We start from the raw sequence: 19,583 nt of genomic DNA, 5'->3' as shown, positions 1-19,583 counted from the left end.
CAAACATAGCCTAAAAAATAATGTTGACATTACTGTGCATTTCACTCTGAGGCATATTGCACTCTGAGAATGTTCATCGAATTCAGTTACTTTGTATTATATTTCAGTAACAGTGACATAATAGCAAATTGGACTGTATGAGTTTTTACGGATTTTTTTTCCAGACACACACTACCATTTCTTCAGATTTATTTAATTTGGGTATAAATCCTTTCCAGCATATATGCTGTACACAAAATGTTGAACATAAAATGTAGCTATCTGCTGATTTAACATCTTGCTGAGTATACCGGTACAATATTTTGTTGTAACAAATAGTTCAATGTATTTTACACACTTATAAACTTATTTATACAGTTATAGTAATTTATACCATTACATTTATGTTGTACCTTAATGTTCTGGAAGACGATATTATAAGGAACCTCATACTTTTCCTGGATGATAGAGTTGTCTATAATGAATTATTGCCTGAAAAAAATCTGCACAAATTTGAGTCAGATCATAACATTTCAATTTGGTCCAAAGATAGGCAACTGAGTTTAAGTTTTCAGAAAAGTAAATTGGAGCACATCACAAAACAAAAAAAAGACGGTATTGTATGACTACATTATCAAATAATCACAGTTTTAATTGGTCAACTCATACAAATATCTGGATGATATGAAATGGTGACATAGACTCACTTGCAGGCAAAGCAGAATGCAGACTTCAATTCATTGGTAAGATACTGGAAAATGCAATCAGTCTATAGAGGACATTGCTTACAAAATACTTGTGTGGCCCATTCTAGAATATTGCTTAAGTATGACCCATAACAAATAAGGCTAATGGCAGACATTGAATGTATACAAAATAGTGTAGCATGATTGATCATAGATTTATTTGATGCATGGGAGAGCATCAAGAAGCTACTAAAAATTGGAAATGCCAGACAAGTGAAGATAGACGCCAAATATATGACAAAACCTAATTTATGAAATTTCAGGAACCTGTATTAAGTGAGGTATTTAGGGATTATGCAATAACCGCATATGTATCACTCCTATAGGGACCATGAAGGCAAGATTAATTACAGCATGCACAGAACCATTTAAAGAATCATTCTTCCCACACTCCACATGAGCATTGAATGGGGAAAAACCATAATGTGTGGTACAACAATGTACTTTGTCGGACAAACCCACAGTGGTTTATACAGTGTGCATGGAGACATGGAATCAGTTGACAGTAGCTGGGTAATGGTTCATATTGATTCCCATTTCCCTGTTGCAGTAGGTGATCTTATGCCTCTAATTATTTTTTCATTGCTATCTTAACTTGCATTCTTCAATTCAGTTTATTAACCCTTCTTATCTCTTTGTATTAGGGCAAATGTACAGTTAACTTTTGAGGAATTTGTATTTTCAATTTATCAACGGGAGTTTTGTTTCATATGCAGCAGCAATGTTACAAATTATTTGTTTCAGTTTCTTTAGAATAATTTGCTGTTTCATGGGTGCCTTGAAGGAAATAAAAGATCTCGAAAGTGTCTTAATGACAACCGATGGCCTCATGTTGACAAGACAGCTGGTTGCCTTGCAGAGGGCAGGGCTTGACGGTCTGAACATCAGCTTAGACACCCTGCAGTCCCAACGCTACAACCAGATCACGAGGAGGAAAGGCTGGGAGCGTGTCATGGTTGGCATAGATCTAGCCTTGCAACTTGAATACGACCCTGTGAAGGTATTACTAGTGCAGCTGTCATCGCATGCAGACTTTCATAAACAAAATATATAAATCTGTTGTTAAGAATATCAATACAAGAATCACCATTTTAAAGCAGTATGCCCACACCCTTGCCCCCATCCCCGCTCCCACCCTCACCGCTGTCTCCACACTGCAGCTGTAAGTGAAGGAAGGTATATTAAGACAGAAGAAGTAAATTTTAGCTGACGATGCTAACAGTTTCGTAGTTTATACAACATAAAAAGGATGCCTTGCAAGTTTACCAATTAAAAATCTTACAGTTTCCTCCCAAGAGAGTCTTATGAGACTCAAGATCTTTACAGTTTCTCTTTTTTTCTTTTGTGTCTTTAGTTTAAAATAAGTTTCCACTATTGTGGTGTTGTTTTGGTAAAAATACTCGATTGTTTGGAAAAATTATTCTTAATTCTGTAGTCACATTTTTGTTGTGTCTAAGTACTACTGGTTTCAGTAGCAAGTGCCAGCATCAGTTCATCTTATTATCAAACATTTCTGTGCAAAATAAAAGCTGACCACTGTGGCCGAGCGGTTCTAGGCACTTCAGTCCAGAACCGTGCTGCTGCTATGGTCGCGGGTTCGAATCCTGCCTCAGGCAGGGATGTCCTTAGGTTAGTTAGGTTTAAGTAGTTCTAAGTCTGGGGGACTGATGACCTCAGATGTTAAGTCCCATAGTGCTTAGAGCCATTTGAACCATTTTGCAAAATAAAAAGCTTCTGTACAACTGCAAACTAGACATACCATTTTCAGGGTGCAGTTCACATCTATTGAAAGCACAACAGTGACCTTTACTTTTAGTAGATAAGACACCTACTGAAGTAAGTGACTTGATGACTGCACACAAGAAGTTGTCATTTATTCCATATGTAGCTACCATGCAGACTCATATTTTGTATTAGTTTGTCCTTACTCTTCCAAAAGGTTAAACCTTGTCTCTGCAGCCGCAGCTTCCTCTCTTCAGCAGTTGTCTTCATCTCCATGTGTGAAGAAAATCCCATTCATTGATCATATTGTTTAAGTAGGATGTTCTCAGTCATCCCCTTGTTTTCTTACCTACGATCTTGCCTTCAGAAATGTTTTTTAAAAGATTATCGTCTCCAGTTAAGTGTCCAGTGTATTTTGCTTTGCCCTGGCCTATAACTTTCAGTGGTTCTTTCTTCTCTCCTATTTCCTTTAATTTTTCTGTCAATGCAGCTAGTTCTTGTACTTCTCCTCCAGAACCACATTTCAGCAGGTCTGAGGCGAGCTTCCTTTGGCTTTTCTAATGTACAGATTTTGCATCTGTGTGTCAGAACACTCCACACAAAGGTCTTTACAAATATTTTCTTAATGTGGAAGCTGATATGTTTATTCAGTTGCAGCTTCTTCTTATTTTGGAAGGAACTCTTCACCTGTGCTATTCTTTTCTTGAATGCCTTGAAATATTGATTGTTTTCTTGCAAAATGCTACTGAGATATTGAATTTCAGTTCCTTTCTTGAGTTGCTCATTGCCTGTTCTTGTGTCAGTCCTACCTCCTCCTCCTTTCTTGTCTGTAGCCATAACTTTTGTCTTCTTTGTATTCATTTTTAGCTTTAGTTTTACCACTTCTTGATTTAAGGCCTGAAACATTTTATTTAGTTCCTACTCTGATTTACTATTGTGATGTCGTCAATCTGCAGTGTATATGCATGCAATTAAGTTTCCATATCGACATCATGCTCCAAAAACCACCTAACTGTGTGTGGCAGGGGGTACGTCTCATGCCACCAACTGATCCCCTCTGCCTTTTTCCACTTGTGAACAGTGCTTGGGAAGAATGACTGTCAGTACACTTCTGTATTATCTCTAACTTCTCAAATTTTCTTCTCGTGATCATTTCGTGAATTGTATATGAGAGAAACTATTATGTTGTCAGACTCTTCTCGGAAACTACTCTCTCGAAATTTGGGTAGTAAATCTTTCCGTGATGCACAACTGCTCTCTTATGGCATCTACCACTGGAGTTGCTGAGCATCTCTGTAATGATCTCACAGCGACTAAATGATCCTGTGACAAAACGCTCCGCATTTCATTGGATCTTCTTTCTCTCTTCTGTCAGTCTTACTGGGTAAGGACACAGGGGTAATTTACATTCACTTAAGATTCTTCCTGTGAATCTTAGTCTGGCATCTGCTTTTCTATTGCTGTTTTATGTGGTCATTCCACTTTAAGGTTGCTCTGGATAGTTACTTCTAGATATTTTATGATAGATTCTGTTTCCAGCAATTTGTCATTAATAGTGTAGTTGTACAGTATTGGATTTCTTTTTCTGTGTGTGTGTGTGTGTGTGTGTGTGTGTGTGTGTGTGTGTGTGTGTGTGTGATATGTTACATTTATTTATGTGCAGGGTCAACTGCCAGAGCCTACATCATTCACCAATCCTCTGCAGGTCATTGTGCAAATTGATACTGTCTTCTGTTATTGCTACTTTCTGGTGGACAAGTGTAGTACCTGTGAACAATATTAAGGAGCCTCTGACACTTTCTACTGGATCATTTATATACATTGTAAATGTAATGGTCCTATCACATTTCCATGGCGTATTCCAGAAATTACCTTTTGATTCTGGTCATCTTTTCTTTGTTGTTGTTATTACTTCCTAGATGAACATATTAAGGAAGTAAGGTGATAGAAGGCACCCGTATCTCACTGCCCTTCTGGTTTTCCTTCTTTCATATCCGGTTCAGTACTCTGACTTTAGTATATACTCAAAATTAATCATCTGTCCTTCCACTTTGGACATTACTTTAAGGAATGATGATATAATGGTAATCTGTTTATTAAACAATATTTTAATGATACACTATGCTTTCTGATCATATAGTGGCTTGATGATGGAATTTGATACTGAAATTAGTAATCATTAGACAAAATAAAAGTGAAGCTATAATAAAAGAAAGTAATATTTTGGATCATGTCAGTTGTTGTTCCAAACAACAGCACGTCAGGAATAGGTTCAAATGGCTCTGAGCACTATGCGACTTAACTTCTGAGGTCATCAGTCGCCTAGAACTTAGAACTAATTAAACCTAACTAACCTAAGGACATCACACACATCCATGCCCGAGGCAGGATTCGAACCTGCGAACGTAGCGGTCATTCGGTTCCAGACTGTAGCGCCTAGAACCACACGGCCACTCTGGCTGTCCAGGAATAGGTACTAAATTATTTGTCCGCTGATGACCTCACAGCTTAGAACACTAAAACACAAATGTTAATTGTTTGTTATGTGCCCTGGTAGAGTTTACAGCTGTTTACAGTTCACGATTGGTTGTTGGAGATTGGACATTACTCACATAGTGTATTTAGTGCACAGTGCAGAAAAAGGCAGTGTCCAGAAAAGTAAACAAGTGTAAAGGCAAAAGTTTCATGACAGGATGTTGTGTCACCATACTTGGAAGACAATTATAGCCAAAGACAGAAATTTAAAAGAAACTGGCTCATTTGAGCTGCGGAGACCTAGTCGAGGATTCTCAGTAGATAATTGTTAGCACAGTAGAATTTATAAAGAGACAATGTCAGTTCGTGTCAGGGAAGGTTGATTGGTAAGTATCTATCAGCTTTCTCGTAAAACTCACAATTTGAAGAATACACATCAAGGAAAAGGTAGAAGTCCAACAGTGTCAAATCTAGACAATAATATCGATCATCCAACAGTTTTGCAAAATCCCCAGTTGTACTTTACTTACTTACTTACTTACTAACTTACTCAGATTTGCTGTGTACCATACAAGGAACTGGTTTCCACTAGTTCACTTGATCAGCTGCCAAGTTCTCACCTTCCTCCAAGTTTGTGTCCATGGATTGAAGATTCATTGCAAAAGTTCCAGGTGTTAAAAGGTCTTCCTGTACATCTGTATCTGTCCATTGATTTCAACAACAGTGTTGATTTTGGGATTCTTCCACCTTACATGCGTAGAACATAACCTGCAATCCTCAGTCTTCTTTCAACAATAATTTTGTGCAGGCTGTGTAGACCTCTTATTCTCAGCACTTCATCGTTTGTAACTTGGTTGGGTTAACATCTTCAGAATTCATCTCTAGCATTGTTGGTGAAAAACATGGAGACTGTGTGCTGATTTTACTGACATTTTCCAAGTCTCACACATATAAACGATAAAGGAGTGCAGTCAAAGCTTTGTTGGCATATTACAGACCTAATTGCCATATGGACTGATTTTCCAGTTCTGCTGGTGATTTCTGCATCTGTGACCTCATTATTACATACAAAGCTACCGAGATATGGCAATCTGTCAACATCTTGTATTATCTTCTATTGCACTGTAATCGGGGAAGAGACGAGTAATTTCCACTTACTTTGCACATTCTGTTTACCTTATCCCTATTAATTTTCAGCCCTACACAATAGGGCATTTAATGAGAAAGCATATAAAAATTAACTTGATGCCTTCCAAGGAGATGGTATCTACTTAGTCTCTACTCCTTCAAGCCTGACTTTGTAAGTGTAGACCAGACATGGCTTAAATTCAGAGAAATAGTATCGACATCAATTAAGAGATATATACCAAATAAATTGAAAGGATACCAAATAAATTAAAAGGGTGGTGCACAAAATATGTCAAAACTCAGCTGCAGAAGCAATGAAAAAAAGCATGTCAAAATTTAAAAGAATGCAAAATCTCCAAGATTAGCGATGTTTTACTGAAGCTCGAAACTTAGGGTGGGTTTCAGTGCAAGATGTGTTTAATAGTTCCCATAGTGAAACTTCGTTTTGAAATCTGGAAGAAAATCCAAAGAGGTTCTGGTTGCATGTGTAGTACACCAATGGCAAGACACAACCAATACCTTCACTGCGCAATAGCTGTGGTGATATTACTGATGACAGTGCTACTAAAGCAGGGTTACTAAACACGGATTTCTGAAATTTCTTCACCAAAGACAACAAAGTTATTATTGCAGTATTCAAATCAAGAACAACTGCAACTGTGAGTAACTTAGTAGTAGCTCTCCTCAGTGTCATAAAGCAGTTATGTTTCTTTCAGAGAATGCTGATACAATAGCTCCATTAGAAATCATATATAGCCCTGGAGATTCTAAAAGGTATCAGATAGATTATATAATGGTAAGACAGAGATTTAGGAACCAGGTTTTAAATTGTAAGACATTTCCAGGGGCAGATGTGGACTCTGACCACAATCTATTGGTTATGACCTGTAGATTAAAACTGAAGAAACTGCAAAAAGGTGGGAATTTAAGGAGATGGGACCTGGATAAACTGAAAGAATCATAGGTTGTACAGAGTTTCAGGGAGAGCATAAGGGAACAATTGACAGGAATGGGGGAAAGAAATGCAGTAGAAGAATAATGGGTAACTTTGATGGATGAAGTAGTGAAGGTAGCAGAGGATCAAGTACGTAAAAAGACGACTGCTAGTAGAAATCCTTGGGTAACAGAAGAAATATTGAATTTAATTGATGAAAGGAGAAAATATAAAAATGCAGTAAATGAAGCAGGCAAAAAGGAATACAAATGTCTCAAAAATGAGATCGACAGGAAGTGCAAAATGGCTAAGCAGGGAGGGCTAGAGGACAAATGTAGGGATGTAGAGGCTTATATCACTAGGGGTAAGATAGGTACTGCCTACAGGAAAATTAGAGAGACCTTTGGAGATAAGAGAACCACTTGCATGAACATCAAGAGCTCAGATGGAAACCCAGTTCTAAGCAAAGAAGGGAAAGCAGAAAGGTGGAAGGAGTATATAGAGGGTCTATACAAGGGCGATACACTTGAGGACAATATTATGGAAATGGAAGAGGATGTAGATGAAGATGAAATGGGAGATACAATACTGCGTGAAGAGTTTGACAGAGCACTGAAAGACCAGGGTCGAAACAAGGCCCCTGGAGTAGACAACATTCCATTGGAACTACTGACGGCCTTGGGAGAGCCAGTCCAGACAAAACTCTACCATCTGGTGAGCAAGATGTATGAAACAGGCGAAATACCATCAGACTTAAAGAAGAATATAATAATTCCAATCCCAAAGAAAGCAGGTGTTGACAGATGTGAAAATTACCGAACAATCAGTTTAATAAGCCACAGCTGCAAAATACTAACACGAATTCTTTACAGACGAATGGAAAAACTAGTAGAAGCCGACCTCAGGGAAGATCAGTTTGGATTCCGTAGAAATACTGGAACATGTGAGGCATTACTGACCTTACGACTTATCTTGGAAGAAAGATTAAGGAAAGGCAAACCTACGTTTCTAGCATTTGTAGACTTAGGGAAATCTTTTAACAATGTTGACTGGAATACTCTCTTTCAAATTCTAAAGGTGGCAGGGGTAAAATACAGGGAGCGAAAGGCTATTTACAATTTGTACAGAAACCAAATGGCAGTTATAAGAGTCGAGGGACATGAAAGGGAAGCAGTGGTTGGGAAGGGAGTAAGACAGGGTTATAGCCTCTCCCCGATGATATTCAATCTGTATATTGAGCAAGCAGTAAAAGAAATAAAAGAAAAATTCGGAGTAGGTATTAAAATCCATGGAGAAGAAATAAAAATGTTGAGGTTCGCCGATGACATTGTAATTCTGTCAGAGACAGCAAAGGACTTGGAAGAGCAGATGAACGGAATGGATGGTGTCTTGAAGGGAGGATATAAGATGAACATCAACAAAAGCAAAACGAGTGTAATGGAATGTAGTCGAATGAAGTAAGGTGATGCTGAGGGAATTAGGTTAGGAAATGAGACACTTAAAGTAGTAAAGGAGTTTTGCTATTTGGGGAGCAAAATAACTGATGTTGGTCGAAGTAGAGAGGATATAAAATGTAGACTGGCAATGGCAAGGAAAGCGTTTCTGAAGAAGAGAAATTTGTTAACATCGAGCATAGATGTAAGTGTCAGGAAGTCATTTCTGAAAGTATTTGTATGGAGTGTAGCCATGTATGGAAGTGAAACATGGATGGTAAATAGTTTGGACAAGAAGAGAATAGAAGCTTTCAAAATGTGGTGCTACAGAAGAATGCTAAAGATTAGATGGGTAGATCACATAACTAATGAGGAAGTATTGAATAGGATTGGGGAGAAAAGAAGTTTGTGGCACAACTTGACCAGAAGAAGGGATCGGTTGGTAGGACATGTTCTGAGGTATCAAGGGATCACCAATTTAGTATTGGAGGGCAGCGTGGAGGGTAAAAATAGTAGGGGGAGACCAAGAGATGAATACACTAAGCAGATTCAGAAGGATGTAGGTTGCAGTAGGTACTGGGAGATGAAGAAGCTTGCACTGGATAGAGTAGCATGGAGAGCTGCATCAAACCAGTCTCAGGACTGAAGACCACAACAACAACATATAGCCACTCATTTGATAAAGATCCATACCTAGAGACTGAAAAGTTGCTCAGGTCACACCAATGCTCAAGAAAGAAAAGAGGAGTAATCTACTAAATAACAGACTCATATCACTAATGTTGATTTGCATTAGGATTTTGGAACATATATTGTGTTTGAATATTATGAATTATCTCAAAGATAATGATTCATTGATAAATAGCCAAGATAGATTCAGAAATATTGACCTTTTAAAACACAGCTAGCTCTTTAGTCACACAAAGTAATAAGTGCTGTCGACTGGGGCTCTCAAATTGATTCCATATTTGTAGATTTCCAGAAGACTTTTTGAAACAGTTCCTCACAAGTATTTTCTAATCATCTTGTGTGCCTATGGTGTATTGTCTCAGTTGTGCAACTGGATGTGTGGTTTCCTGTCAGAAAGGTCACAGTTCATAGTAATTGATGGAAAATCGTCAAGTAAAACAAAAGTGATATCTGACATTCCTCAAGGAAGTGTTATAGACCACCTGCTGTTGCCGATCTACATTAACAATTTAAGAGAGAATCTGAGCAGTCCTCTTAGATGATGGTATCATTTACAGTCTTGCATATCATTTACTGTCTTGTAAAGTGATCAGATGATCAAAACGAACTGCAAAATGATTTAGGCTACCTATCCATATGATGCAAAAAGTGGTAACTGACCTTAAATAATAAAAATTGTTATGTCATCCGCATGAGTAGTAGAAGGCATCTACTAAATTTTGGTTACATGATAATTCACGCAGATCTAAAGGCTGTGAAGTCTATTGAATACTTAGGAATTACATTTACAAATAACTTAAATTGGAATGCCCACATAGATAACGCGGTGGGAAAGCAAACAAAAGACTGTGATTTAATAGTAAAACATTTAGAAGGTTAGGATTTCTAAAGAGACTATCTACAACTATACTTGTCTGTCCTCTTTTGGAGTATTCAGCATGGTGTGAGATCCTTACCAGATAGGACTGACAAAGGACATCATTTAAAAGTTCAAAGAAGGGCAGCTCATTTTGTATTATTGGGAAACAGGAAAGTGCATGCCACAGATATCGCATGTGAATTGGGGTGGCAGTCATTAAAGCAAAAGCATTTTGCTGGAGCAGGTTCTTAAAATTTCAATCATCAATTTTCTCCTCCGAATGTGAAAATATTTTGTTAGAGCCCTCTTACATAGGGAGAAATGATCATTGTAATAAAATAAGAGAAATCAGAGCTTGTACGGAAATATTGAAGTGTTTGGTTTTCCTCAAATGCTGTAGGGGAGTGGAATGGTAGATAAATAGGTTGAGGGTGGTTCTCTGAACCCTCTGCCAGCAATTAATTGTGAATTACAGACTAGTCATGCAGATATAGATAATGTAGATAGGCTTTCAATATTGTGCACTGATTCTCTAATTTTATACATTGCTCAAATACTTTCGTGGCGCTTTGGAGTGACCCCTTCAAAATAACACTTTACCAGTCTTCTTAATATGTATTTTGGTAACCAGGTTGATAAGAAGTTACAACAATACTCTCTTATTACTCCCCAGTTTTGGGTTTTATTAATGAACAAAATCGCCGCAGTGTTCCATAACAATTACGGGCTGAAGTTTCCTGCTGATGGAACCAATATGATTTTCTGTGTTTCTGAGCATACAGGTTGTGTATGCTGTTTGGAGCCTGTTGTATGCTGAATCAAATGTTTTTATTGTTGTGATCTTCCATCTGAAGATTGGTTTCATGGAGTTGCCCATGCTAGCTTATCCTCTGTGACCCTCTTCACCTCTGGGTAACTACTGCAGCGTACAATAACTTGAACTTGCTTACTGCAGTCAGTTTTTGGTCTCCTACAGTTGTTACCCCCATTATATTCACAGATGACCACATATTGTGGAAATTGCATATTGTAATGTAGGATGCAACAATAAGGTACAGAAAGTTTCTGTTGAAAATTACGAATTATTTAGGAATAAAGGAGATGGCTCACCAAAAGGCAGAAGCACTGTCTCATCGATAGGCACACGAACAAAAGGTATGTAGAATGAGATTTTCACCGTGCAGTGGAGTGTGCACTGATATGAAACTTCCTGGCAGATTAAAACTGTGTGCCGGACCAAGAGTCAAACTTGGGACCTTTGCCTTTCGTGGGCAAGTGCTGAGCTATCCTTGCACGACTCACGACCCATCCTCACAGCTTTACTTCCACCAGTACCTCGTCTTCTACCTTCCAAACTAAAAGGTACGTTACTTGGCGAGCTTCCAGAATGCACTTTCTTTTTCTAGCTGTAGGGAAAACATGTGCGCGCGCCCACACACACACACACATACACACACACACACACACACACACACACTCTCTCACATGCGCATGCATGTCTCCTTATGCTGTGGTCGCTCAACTGCCAGCTCTTTACTGGCCCATGGTGAGTGTTCTGGAGTGAGGTGGGGCTTTAGAGTGGGGTAGGATGGGGTGGGTTGAGGCAATGTGAGAGATGGAGAGAGATGGGAGGGGTTTGGAGGGAAGCATTTAGTGGCTCGTGGGAGAGTGGGGAGCCATCTGTGGGCTAGCTAGGGGTGCAGGTAGAGGGGTCAGGTGCCAGACAGCTGGGCACTCATAGACTAGGGTGTGACGTGAGATAACAGCACACAACTAGCTGATTTGCGAGGGGGGAGAGAGGGGTGTGTGTGTGGGGGGGGGGGGGGGGGGGCTGGGAGTTAACTTGGATTTAGGCCAGGAAGCAAAGGATGTGCTGTAAGTATGGCTACGAAAGTTGAGTATTCTTAAATAAGATCAGCTGGTGCCAATGTATTGGAAAGTAACTGGCACACAAAGTGCAATTGTGGCTCCTTTTTCTTTAAAAGTTTTAAATAGTCTGCAGAGCAAATTGAATTAGGAGGATCAGGCATTTGTGTGGGTCTAGGAAAGTAAATTGTAGAGCCAGATAAAAGGCGCACAAGACAGGAGGGGTACTACTACTCATCACTGCTGTATCGTGCTACTAGTACATGTCAGTGTGAGTGCACCGAGAGTGGTGTTGCCGTACATGCGTCTTTAAATTGGTCACCGACTGATCATTGCAGGCTGGCTGCTGGAGGCCGTCTCTGGGAGCCAAGCGTGCCGTGCGGTCCCTGCCGTGCCATCTGCTGGTGACTCGCACATATATTAGTGTGGAACAGTGCTGACTGACTCTCTGTGTGATTCTAGTTTGTAATGTGCACATCAGTGTTCTGTGTCTTGTTGAGTCCTTAGAGGCACATTGTTCGGAGGTTATTATTAAAGCCATATTTGTGTGACTTGGATCACACTTCAGTATTTATTTATTTATTTATTTATTTCTTGTTCCATAGATCCAGTTAGTGAGTCAATCACAAGGATATGGAACGTGTCAAATTGTACAGGTTTCAATTTAAACTATACAAGGGCAATTCAATGGCAAATTGTACATAGTTTAAGTAAGACATACTATAAATACAGTAACAGATACAATATCAGCTAGATAACATAACAACCATTTGACAGAAAAAGGAGTTTCAAATAAAGGTTAAAGGCAAGAGCACAAAGTTAAATCAGATATTAGGCCTACAAGAGTAAATACATGTATAGCCAATCTGTTGTTACAAAAAGTGAGCTAATTCCCAAATGCACAATAAAATCAATTGAACTACTTCTAGACACAATAAGTTTAGTGATGGTATACATTTTCTTTCAGGTATTCATCCACAGTATAATAAGATTTCTCTGTCAGGTAATCTTTGAGAACTCGTTTAAATTTTGGCAGTTCTGTATGAACACATTTGATATGTAGTGGTAGAGCATTGAACAGCTTAATGCTGGAGTAGTAAACTCCTTTTTGTACCAGAGTGAGACGTTTCATTTCTAAATGTAGATTGTTTTTGTTTCTAGTGTTATAACCATGGAATTTACTGTTGTCTTGGTAGATGGAATAATTTTTGCACACAAAGGTCAGCAAGGAAAAAATATACTGTGAGGCAGTTGTTAGGATACCTATCTTCCGAAACAAATGCCTGCAAGAGTGTCTTTGATTAACCCCACACGTTATTCTGATTGCTTTTTTTTTTGATGGTGAAAACTTGTTTTGCAAGTGGTTGGTTCCCCCAGAATATGATAGCATATGACATCAATGAGTGGAAGTAGCCAAAGTAGGCAACCTTAATAGTGTCAACTTCAGCCACTGAAGAAATTATCCGTAGTGAAAATGTTGCCGAGCTAAGTTTTTTACATAGATGAAGAATGTGAACTGACCAATTACATTTACTGTCTATGTAAGCACCCAGGAATTTTGTTTCTTCAACTTTCTGTATTGGTTGATCTCTACATTTTATGTCAATTTCATTGGGATTACTTTGTGATGTATGGAACCTCATATAATGAGTTTTATCTGCATTGAGTGAGAGACCATTTGAGGAGAAACAATTTAAGATGTCATTAGAAACAGTAGTTGTAGTTTTTTCAAGATCATGATCAGTCAAATCGTCAATTAGAATTGTGGTATCATCGGCAAACAGGGTAAATTTGCTGTTTGTCTCAGAACAAAGAGGAAGATCATTAATAAAGATGAGGAAAATCAGTGGGCCCAAAACGGAGCCATGAGGCACACCACACGTTATCATGCCCCATTCAGACGAGGCAGGTTCTCCAGAAGAGCCATTTAGCATTACAGTCTGCTTCTGATCCTGTAGATATGATTGTACCCACAAGCCAACAGTACCACCTAAACCATAGTATTCTGCCTTTTTCCAAAGAATTTGGTGGTTTACACAGTCAAAGGCTTTCGTAAGATCGCAAAAAATACCCACTGGAGACATTTTTTTGTTAATGGCTTCCAAAACTTGGTTGCTGAAAGAGAATATTGCCTGTTCAGTACAAAGACCGGCACGAAAACCAAACTGATTTTTGCTTAAGATACTATGGAATTTGAGATGGTCTACAATCCTCCTGTGCATGAGTTTTTCTAGAATTTTCGAGAAGGTAGTTAATAGGGATATTGGGCGATAGTTTGTAACAATGCTTTTATCCCCTTTTTTAAAGAGAGGAATCACTACAGCCAACTTAAGTCTGTCAGGGACAATCCCATCTTCTAGGGATGCATTGTATATGTTGCATAAGGTGGGACTAACAAATTTATAACAGTGTTTCAGTATTTTACTAGAAATATTGTCCACACCAGCAGAATTTTTGTTTTTTAATGATCTAATTACTCTTATGACTTCGCTTACAGTAAATGGAGATAAGGATAACTGTGGGATTCTGTTGCTAATAGCTTTCTGTAGGAGGGACAATGATTCTTCCATAGAACCATTACAGCTTGTCTTCTCTGCTGCTCTCAAAAAGTGGTTATTAAATATTTCTGCAACCAACTCAGGTTTCTTTATGATACTGTCCCCTGTTTTAATCTCTACCTGAGACATGTTCCCTGTTGTCCTGCCAGTTTCCCTCTTTATTACATTCCTTATAGTTTTAATTTTATTTTCTGAGCTTTCAATTTCTGATTTTATGCACATACTTTTAGAATTATTTATAACCTTCTTGAGAATGCTACAGTAAAGTTTGTAGTGTTGTCATTTCTTTGGATCATTACAAGTCCTGAGAGAACTGTATAACATCCTTTTTGTTCTACAAGATGTTGTTATCCCTGTAGTGATCCAAGACTTCTTGGCATTGCCTATATGACTATTTCTAACTACTTTTTTTTGGGAAAGATGGACTCAAATACAGACATGAATTCATTTAAAAATGAATTGTACTTTTTGTTTACATCTGTTTCCCTATCAACTCGGCTCCAGTCTATCTCTTTTAGGCTATCACTGAATTTTTTAAGGCCCTGTTCATTTATTATCCTAAAAGATTTCCAAGAATGCTCGGAACTGTTGCACACACTGATGTAATTGAGCCTAAGCAATTGACCACCATGATCAGAAAGGCCAAGGATTGGATGTACAATGATCTCATTCCATGTAGACTTATCTATAAATATATTATCTATCAGACTTTTACTGTTAACAGCAACCCTAGTTGGGAAATCTACTATTGTCATCAGATTATAAGACTCCATTAAATGTACTAAATCAGCTTTACTATTGCTCTCATTTAGGAAATCAACATTAAAGTCACCAGTAATTATCAAGTTCTTGGACTTTGAGTACAGTATGGATAATAAAGAATCTAAGTGCTTAAGAAATACATTCAAATTCCCTGAGGGAGATCTATACAGTACTAACACTACAGCCGTGAAGTCATTTACAGTAATCTCAACACCACATACTTCAATTTGTTGCTCTATACAATGGCTCTTTAAATCTAATGCATTGTAAAATATGTTGTTTTTTACATAAATTACCACTCCACCTTTTTCCATGATGGTTCTTGAGTAATGCGCTGCCTGACACACAGTATTACTTGGTTAGTACATCACCACAAACATATGGACCGGGACTGTACATGCTTTGACAGTTTGCTACGTCTCTCTCTTCTAGGACTGACATGGTAGCTGCCTTGCATTTCTTAATGACTCTGACCTTGTCAACCACAAACCGAATCTTAGTACAGTCATGATTTCCCTGAAGAGATTACATGACAGCAGAGACTTGTAAAATTGTGTTACCCATTTCTCTAGCCAGTGAAGATTCATTCTATACCTTCAGATACAGTGTCATTTAGGAGTAGAACAGCAAGAAATACGTAGCTCCTCTAACAGTAATGACAGTTTATCACCTCCCAACACTACATGTGCCAATGTTTCAGTGCATTTTTGAATATGTTTGTTAACAGATTCATCAACACAACAAAAATTTACAATCTCAGTAGCATCTTATGTCTTAACTCATACTTTACTATTCATCAGAATCTTCATCGCTGCTCTTTGATTCGTCAGAGCTCCCTGCTGTACTTTGTTTTATTTCATAGTCAGAATTAGTTGAAATACCACCTACCGTATTTACCCAAATCTAAGCCGCACTCAAACCTGAAAAATGAGACTCGAAATAAAGGAAAGAAAAAAAAAAAAAAATCCCGAATCTAAGCCACACCTGAAATTTGAGACTCGAAGTTCAAGGGGAGAGAAAAGTTTTAGGCCGCACCTCCAAATCGAAACAAAGTCAGTCCATTGTAATATGAGACACAATTTAGGTCGAATGAATGACGATACAGCTACAGTAGTTTGGTTCGAGTCGTAAGCTTAGCAGTTAAGCTTTACCAGGTAGCCTTTGCTATGCGTCAGGCGCTCCATCCGTATTTATACTGGTACCCTTCCTTTTTCATGTGCTTCATCTGGTTTGAATCAATTGCTTATTTTGCTTTGATCTGATAAGTGCCGTTTTCCTTGTTATAGGCGTTTATGTCACTCTAAGCTGAAAATGCATTACTGTACTGTGTCATGCATTGTTTGTCGCATTCTGATAGTGCGTGTTTGCGGCCTGTCGTCACTCGTGGCATGGCTTGCTTTTGTACACGCTACCGCTGCCTACAATTAAAAAAAAAAAAAAAAAAAAAAAAAAGGAGAGAGAAATCATCTCATTAGCGAAACAATGGAAGAGACTACTATTTGTTGTTCCTTACACTGCTGCTTTCTTTGATAATGATCAACAAGAACCAAATAATAGACTGCGTATGATAGAACATGTTCTGAACGAGAGTTAGGTGAAAATTTTTCTCCATTTGAAAATCTTTGCGGCCGCTTCTTTAGTACATCAAATTCTGCACAGAAATTAGAGTCATCTTGGATATAAAAATCTAGTCAGTTGCCGTGCTTCATTTCTGACTGTATCACTATTAGGCATAAGAATAATATGAATATAAACATGACACGATACGTATATTCTTCCGCGTTTGCTGTTGTCTCACTCTAGTTTCGTAGTTTATTAGGCAGACAGGATTTAAATAAGATAGCAGCAAACACGAAAGAATACGTGGCAAAATGTTTATATTCGTATTACTCTTATGATGAAGAGAATACTGCATGTGATTCACATTTCATCAGGTTCCTATTAGCAACCGTCTCTTCTCACAGGTAGGAAAAAATTCGGAACATTGAGTTGGCCATATTGACAAACATCCCAAACAGTCTTGCCGGTCGGATTTTCGTAATACATTGAAGTTCTGCTACATTCGAAGATGAACAATACGGAATTTGTATTTACTTCGTTGGATAATGTATGAAAATTGTCTTCCACCTTTTTTTTTTAATTTATTTACTGACGCAGAGGTTTTGGCGCCAGTATTTATCTTTGTGCCTACGAAGCATGCCTGTGTAGCGCTACATATATTCGACGGCAGAAATTAGTTGTTTCAGCACCTACTGACATTTTTCAGAACTTCCACTTGCTTTGCACTCAATTCCAAGCCGCATGCTTTTTTTTGGATTACAAAAACCAGAAAAAAAGTGCGGCTTAGATTTGAGTAAATACGGTACATCCTCTCCTTTGGATTCAACTTCTTAAGTATTATATTTCAAGTCAACACCTGCTAATCTGTGAGACCGAAATGATGAGCCATACTACTCTATTTCACTGTACCTGTATGTTTCATTTGTATAACATTTTATTCCATCATAGATGCTGCACTTATAGTTTCATATATGCATTGCAGCAGCAGACACAATAAAAGTAGCAATCAGCAGTGCTTAGTTTGTTGAATGGGTAAAAAATATGCCATTGTCCCAGTTCCACATATCCCCAAAATTTGATTCTGCCAAATTCTGTACTCTCTGAAATCGAATGTTTAATCCAAAGATGAAAGTGAACAAGTTTGATGCAGTATTGCTAATATTGTTTATTACTCATCTTGCTGAATGAAGTGCATACCGTATCCTTTCTGAAAGGTTTGCAGAAGTAATGCACATACCAGTTTTCTAAAAACTTACATTGAGATTGTGCTCTCCTTCCTCTTGTACAAATTAGTAGAGCCCTTCGGATTACTCCACAATATGCCTCTTGGCAAGGTGGTAACGACAGTATTATGAAAAGGATAGATTGGCACTCACTGTATAGTGTAAATGTGTTGCTGGCAGGGGGGGGGGGGGGGTGGGGGGGGGGGGGAAAGGAACACCACCTATTATTAAACACGTAAGCTTTTGGTGCAAACCCCCCCCCCCCTTCCCTCACACACACACACACACACACACACACACACACACACACGCACACGCACACACATGCGCGCAAATGCAGATCACACATACATGACCACTGTCTCCGGCTGCTAGGGCCAGACTGGGAGCAACTGTGCATCATGGGAGAAACAACGGTTGGGTGTGTGTGTGTGTGTGTGTGTGTGTGTGTGTGTGTGTGTGTGTGTGTGTGTTTTTTGTCCACTTTGGAAGAAGTCTTTCTGATGGAAAGCTTACGTGTTTAGTAGTCTTTTTGTTGTGCTTGTCTGTGACCTAACATCTCCTGTATACAGTGAATAGCAATGTATCTTTTTTATAATATGGTCATTACTCCAGCCTAGATTTCTATTGTTTGTTTCCTTTTAAGACCTTATAAAGACAGTTACTGACAATTTCTTTTTTCTTATTGGAGAAAAGTAAAACCATATGGGGGCCAGACGTAGATTGTAAATGAATATGGAATAGAGTATTTTTATTCTCCCTGTATGCAGTGTCAATAACGTCACCTCACACACTTCATTTCTGGCAGCACCTCCTTCTCAACACATGACTGTCCCCCACCACCTCACCATAGTCTTCAAGTTATATCCTATAGCACTTCTGGGTGGACAAATAGATGAAGGATGTAGTTTAAAACAGTATAACTAAACTTAAAAGTCAAACTGCCCTTTTATAGAGACTGCCATCATTATTTAAACATACTAAACAACATCAAAACAGTCAAAAGAAATTTTTTTTCAAAAGAGCGGAAAATTGTAGTGAAATTCATGAGAGGATTGTTTTAAATTGTTATATCTTAAATCAATAAGTATGTCAGCATTTCCCAGGATTTTCTGGCTTAATTAAGACTAGGTCATGCCACCACAGTGGTCAGACAGTGGACTTGACTTCCAGAGGACAACGGACCCGAATCCCATCGGGCCATCAAAATTTGGGTTTTCCTTGATTTCCCTAAATGATTTAAGACAAATGCTGGGATGGTTCCTTTGAAAAAGATGACATTCGGCTGAGGAAGCTAATTTCTGTGGCATGTCTGATGACACAGTGCTGGTGGAAGCACGAGTATTTCAGAGCACACCATTCATTGCACATTGTTAAACATAGGGCTCTGCTGCAGACAACCCCTGTATGTTCCCATGTTGACAACACAGTTGAATTACAATTTCTGTGGCTCAGGAGCATTGAGATTGGGCAGTGAATCAATAGAAATGTGTCATCTGGTTGAATCATTCGAGTTTCGCATTACACCTACTTGACGGTTTTGTGCACATACACTGTCAACAGAGTGAATTGGTGCTTGAAAGGTGCACTTTGCTACAGACTTAGGCCAGTGGGAGCAATATTATGCTATGGAGGACATTCACCTGGT

At 38.5% G+C, this 19,583-nt stretch overlaps 1 pseudogene; it reads left to right on the top strand.

Annotated features, from left to right (window-relative positions):
- The window catches only part of LOC126484186 (molybdenum cofactor biosynthesis protein 1-like), a 104,864-nt pseudogene that overhangs the window by 7,113 nt on the left and 78,168 nt on the right, over positions 1-19,583 (top strand).

The sequence above is a fragment of the Schistocerca serialis genome, chromosome 6 (genome assembly GCF_023864345.2).
Source record: "Schistocerca serialis cubense isolate TAMUIC-IGC-003099 chromosome 6, iqSchSeri2.2, whole genome shotgun sequence".
Taxonomy (NCBI): Eukaryota; Metazoa; Arthropoda; class Insecta; order Orthoptera; family Acrididae; genus Schistocerca; species Schistocerca serialis.
This window is presented reverse-complemented; position numbering and strand designations above follow the sequence as displayed.